General features: G+C 41.7%; 1 pseudogene; it reads right to left on the bottom strand.

The window, feature by feature from the left end:
* Nucleotides 1–569: 569 nt before the first annotated feature.
* Nucleotides 570–1,786, bottom strand: LOC114050344 (annotated as a pseudogene).
* Between the last annotated feature and the right edge of the window lie 4,467 nt (nt 1,787–6,253).

The raw sequence follows: 6,253 nt of genomic DNA, 5'->3' as shown, positions 1-6,253 counted from the left end.
TGGAGACCCGCAAGTTTTTGGTTCTTCCAAGGTGGTACGATTCTAGAAGAGATGTAGTCACTGCTCTCCTGGTCTGGTGTTTACCCAGGAAGGGGAGCCTGTTTCCTCTGTAGCTACAAGTGCTAGTGCTTGGCTCTGGAACTATGGCTAGGTCCCCTGCTCTTCTATGCCCCCAAGGACTAATGCTTCTCTCTGAGAATTGCTTAGGGGCAATAGAATTGCCAGTCAGTGCCAGCTATACCCAATTCCAACAATGGTTCTGATTTATCTAATCAGTTGTCTACCCCCTTTACTATTTCTGGGCTGAGAGCTTCTGAAGCAGCTGCTGCTATCTCCACCTCCAAATCCTGCTGCAGGAGTTTTCTCTGCATGTACTCCTGGCTGGCTTCCACCCCAGTGTCATAGACATCTCCTACTGATCTTCTAAGTGGTCTTGGCTGGAAAAAAGTCTTTCTCTGACCTTTTGTTGTCTCTGCTGCTCCAAAATTTGACTTGAGGAGCTGTTTTAAAGTTGTTTGGAGGAGAATATTGGGAGAGTTCAGCTGGGTTGTTGCCTGTATTCTGCTATCTTAATAGGTCGTTTTCTGAAGACACAAAGGAATCTGCAAAGAAGTATTGTATCCCTTCTGTTGTAAATATTGGATTCAGCCTTGATCAATCAGCAGTTTGCCAATATGACCTATATTTTTCCTTTCTTCAACAGTAAGAAGTCTAGATAAACTCTTGGGAGTATCGTCTGTTTTCCTGTATCCTTCATGGTCATGTTCTTTATTATCATTGATCTGATCATCTCTTTTCTTTATATTTATTTTTGAGGTTTACAAAGTTGTTTCCCACATTCCACAAGTGGCCCAGCTACTCATTGATTTGAAATAGCTAAATTCCACTGGCCCGCATCTGGGGGTGATCCATTGCTCTAATTCATTCTTTTCATTCCCTTCATTTACCAAAGTGTCATTTTCTGCATCGGTTTCATCATTCTATATATGCTTGGCTACAGGTTCCTCTTTTCTTTCTTTGCGTCTGGCAGGATAGGTCCCAACTAAATATCACTATGCAATATCTGTTGCCATACCACATAAATGTTTTCCAATTACAAACCCAGGTAACTTTTCTTCCATTAATCCAGGAATTTTGCTCAAACATAAATGCTAAATATCAATTGGAAGTCTTACAAATTCAGAATTTCTCTTTTGACCTTGAATCCTGTGGTCACCCTTTCTAATAGCAGAAAGTAGAACTTTTCAGCTTCTAGTCAGGCAATATCAACTCAACAAGACAATTTCTCCCTTCCAGCTCCAAAGTCAACAAAACATCTTCTTGGTCCTAGTAAATTTAATCTTTCAATATTACCTACAATTGAAGCCTGTCATTTCATATGCTTGGATACAGAATCACCATTTTTGGGGTCATTTAAGACATCATGTAATGCAGGATGTGACATTATTTGTTCTATAAGTGTATAGTTTACACCTATACTGGCTTTTTCTCAATTTCTTAATTAACTTTTCCAATTGCTTTTCAGTTAGAGAAAAATTGAGACCAGTTTATGAAGAATATTTCTGTTTCATCTTTTAATCCTACATTAGTATCTTGAATAAAGGAGTCCACTTTGTACTTGGGGACAGAGAATTCTTTTCCTGTTATTTTCTTCTTCCCTGCCTGTTCCCACAGTTCTGGCATGCTCCCCACAGAACCACCTCCCTGCTGCTGCCTCTCTCTGGCAGAACTGATTCTTTCTTTCCACAAAGTGATACGTCTGTCTTTGGTTGGAACCTGCATCCATGATGAGGCCGCCATCTTCAAGGCTTCTGGCACCCCAGGTCACCTGGGTTCTGATTCTTCACAAACAATAACTGGGGATTTAAGTGGACTGAGAGCTTAATATATGTGAAGGGGCTGCCCAAAAACTCATGTGAGCTTTGGCTGTAGTGAGGGGTACAGCTCCCAGGAGTAAGGAGGTGGTGATCATCTATTGGCTTCAGCTCTCTTCAGATTTCATCTGGAGCATTATGTGGAGGTCATGATTTAAGTAGGATATTGATAAACTAGGGAGCAGTGTGCAGAGGAAAGTAACCAGGATGGTAAAGGACCTTGGGTCCATTTCTTATGAGGAATAATTTAAACAATTGGACATCTTCAGTCTGGAGAAGACTTGAGGGATGGGGTATGATAGATAGCATTTGGAGGGATGTCCCATGGAAGAACAATTAGATTCATTCTGTTTGACAACCCCCCCCGGCCCCCGCCAAGGACTAAATGAAGAGCAATGGGTGGATGTGACAAAAAAAACCAAAAACCAAAAAACAAAAAAATTTAGGCTTGAGGTCAGGAAAGGCTTCCTAACAATTAGAACCATCCAACAGTGCTGTGGGTTGGCAGCAGAGGTGTTAGTTCCAGTCTTCAAACAGAGATGGGGCACCCACTTGTTGGGTTTATTCTAGTCCAGATTCCTCTAATGTATGGATTAGACTAGATTGTCACTGAGGGCTTTTCCAACTCTCAAATTCTATGATTCTTCTTCTAACATGAGGGGTTGGTCATAAGTGAAAAACTCTGGTCAATTGCTTTTGTTGGTTTCCCAATGGAACCAGTTGGGAGTAGGGGTGGGTAGGAGGTTCAACTTCTGGGGTTGGGACCTTCTTGCCATTGTGGGGTGGGCCGGAGAAGAGGGGTTGATGTAGGGATTGCAGAATGGTCCTGGGCAGGGAAACATGCATGTTGGGTACACTGATATTAACCAGTTTTGATTCATTTCTACAATTTTGATGAAAACATATGTATATATATATATATATATATAATTATATATATATATATATATATATATAATTATGTCTCTACAAAGTTTACTAAAGGAAATAGTAATAGGGTAAAGAGATTAAGTGAGGCATTAAGAGGATGGGGGTCATATTGGTGGAACCATCAACCTACGCCTCGTCAGAGGAGAGCATCAATTCGCCCCTCATTGCATAGCGCCTAGGAGTGAGAGGCAGCCGGTAACTCTGAGAACCCAAGGAGCTCAGAGGACTTGGAGGTTACTCCAAAGCACCCTCTAGTGTTTGGGGAGGTAAGCATTATTTGGTGGAGTTATCCCTTTGATCGGCAGCTGTGCGCTTACAATCCTGACTGCTGAATAGGACCAGGCCATTGATTGGAACGAAGCCTCCAACACAGTCACATGAGTATCTAAGTAATGATATTAGGCATCTATAGCCCGTGGTTCCTCCAATGAGCTAAAGCCTCACTGGATTTCACAACAACCACTACAGATGAGAGGTGGCAAGTCAAAAAGACAGTCCTAGAGAGACGGAGGGGAGATCTATTGTGCCGTGTTCTTCAGTAAGTATCAAGGCTGCAAGTTCGAGAAATCCTGTCTCCTGGCTTCCAGACCAGAGTGCCGATTCTTAGGAAACTGAAATGTTGGCATACTCCTTGTGTGTTGGATGTCACCAGGTTTTATTTCTAGACCTGAGTCATGAATTTTTTTTTATCTATTTTGGTTTCGTAAAGTCCTTATGTACTGCTCATTTCAAGTAAAAAGTGAATGAATAAGTGAAAGAAAATTAAGCGCTTACTATGTGCCAAACATTGTACTCAATACAATGAATAAAAATACGAAAGCTAGACAGTTCTTGCCTGTCGGAGTTTATATTATAAAATACAGAGTCATGGTCAGAGGGGGGTATTTTGGGGGGAGTCTGGGGAGTCACAGGATAAAGCTAACTTCTCTGTGCCTTGGGTTTCTCATCTATAAAATGGACGAGCGGAACTCTGTGGCTCAAAGGTACCATTCAGCTCTACATCTATGCTATTGTATGAGTTGTTGCTAATATTTTTGCACAGTTTAAGACAGAATATAATTCAGTGCTCTGTTGTGTCCTACAGACAGAGTGTTATGGGATGGCGAGTTCATCTATAGCACAATGGGGTGACATAAGCTTTCCAGAGACAATTGTTGTGACGATTTAATGATGATTCTCAGGGCAAGAGGTAGAAGGAAGGAGGGTTGGGGTGAAGCAAGGCCATTTGAATGGCAGCAGGGTGGAAAATGGCTGGATGAAGGTAAGGATGAATGGTCCTATAAGGCACTGAGGGCTGAGAAACAGAATCTCCCAGCTATGGGCTCTGGTGGCAGAGTTTGGAGGAGGGATAGTAGCACCAGGAAGGAGGAAAATGGCTGGGATGAATATGGAGATGCAAGAATCTTTTTGCATTCACAGTCCTCATTGGATGCCAAGTCTAGCAGAGAACTCATTCTCAAACACAATTATTACATGGGATGACAATGTGAATTTCCAAGTAGGAAACTGAGTGAGGAGGTACAATTTCTTTTCATAAGAAAAAATGATATCCAGTACACACTTGGTGCTTGGCTCTAAGAGGGGATTAATCATAGCTTCAGCCTGAAATTCCTCAATTTGATTAACTCTACTTTTATGTCTATTCTGAAGTTCAATTCAATTGATATTGACTAAGTGCCTACTATGTGCAGAGCACTGTGCTAGGATTTCAAGATCAAGAATAAAATTATAGTTCCTGTACTCCATGAACTTAGAATATGGAAATAGGGTGGGGGTGGGGCTGAAATCCATCAACTAACTCTGAAAAAGCTTAGAAAATGTCTAGGAGAAGTAAAAAAAGATTTACTCCAGAGATTCAAGGAAGAGCGTATCCCTCCAGTAGGATGGTAAGGGAAGGCTTCATGGAAGAGGTGGCATGAGAACTTGGCTTTGATGGAGGATGTCAAAAGGTGGAAATGGCAGATGGAGTCCGCTTTAGGGATGGGGAATGGCATGTGAAAAGGTGGGGAAGTGGGAGAGGACAGAATAATGTCAAGGAACAAATATTGGCCAAACAGGGGAGCATCATGAAATAAGCCTGAAGCATTATTTGGAACCAGTTTGTAAATGTCCTTGAATAATAGGTGAAGGAGTTCGTATTTTATTTGTTAAGCCTTGGATCACTGATTTTGAGTTGGAGGGGATCTTAGAGATCCTGGAGACCAACCCACCCATTTTTTGTTAAAGAAATTGAGGCCCAGAGAGTTTCAGCTATGTGTTCAGAATTGTGCGTGGCAAAGATTATTCTTGTAGAAGTATAAAAGAGAAAATGTAGAGCCAAGAGATAGGAACCAGGGTGACCATTTGGGGGCTATTGTATTATTCTAAGCAACATATGACTATTGCCTGGACTTGAGTGGTCATAGTGGGACTAGAAAATAAACAATAGAAATAAAAAAAAATTATATATAGATTCAATAAAAGCTGGCGAGTGATTAAAAATGGAGGAGTGAGGGTAAGAGAGAGAGAAGAGTTAAGGAGTTGAAGGTTTTGAATCTAAGTGACTGTGAGAAAGGTTGAAAGAAATGGGGGAGTTAGGAACAAAGAGGAAGCTAGTTTAGTTGGAGAATAGAATTCAGGGGAAGAAGTAATGTACCCTGAGTCTGGAAGAGAGGTTGGGGTCAGGCTTTAAAAGCTAGAGAGAAGTTTATACTTTATCCTGGAAGGGAATGAATCCCACCTAGAGTTGATTGAGTCAAGACATGCCTTTGTCAGATCTGCACTTAAGGAAAATCACTTGAATGGATGATGAAAAAAGATAGGTGAGGGAGGGAGCCCAATCAGGCTGTCAAAATTGAGAAAAGATTGCAGAGACAAAAGAGATCAAAGCCAGAACTTTTGGAGACAGTTGTTCTTAGGGTTAAGGAGGAAGAAGGGGAACCAGTGAGAGAGACCAAGAAAGATATACGAGAACCATGTTCTAGAACTAGGGGAGGAGATAGACGGCACCCGTAGAGTCCAACCAGCCCTCTCATTTTCATATGAGGAAACTGAGCCTAGAGAGCGGGCAATGACTTGCCCAAGGTCAGGGCAAGTCGGATGGAATCCCTTGAGATAATACAAGGTGTCCCAGAAGTATTAGTACAGTTTTAGGCTATTAAAATGTAAAACTTTACTAAGACTTTTGGGACACCTAGTATCTGAAAAGTGCTTTGCTACCCTTAAAGGGCTATGGCATCAGCAGTGGTGATGGTGGTCAATGTGCTCGTACCGTTCTGCTCCTCTCCCTCATCTTTTAAAACGAGACCCAGTTCCGAGCGACAGACCTTAGAAGCCTCTGACAAATTGGGCAGGGCCCAGAGAGAGAGCTCCAAGGAGTTTGGAAGGGATTAGATATACATCTTTTAATAAAGAGTGAACCGTTAAATTGCAAAATCCATTTTATTTCTGTCAGACAGCAAGACTGGGTA

The sequence above is a fragment of the Vombatus ursinus genome, unplaced genomic scaffold (assembly GCF_900497805.2).
Source record: "Vombatus ursinus unplaced genomic scaffold, bare-nosed wombat genome assembly UNPS02014799.1, whole genome shotgun sequence".
Lineage (NCBI taxonomy): Eukaryota > Metazoa > Chordata > Mammalia > Diprotodontia > Vombatidae > Vombatus > Vombatus ursinus.
This window is presented reverse-complemented; position numbering and strand designations above follow the sequence as displayed.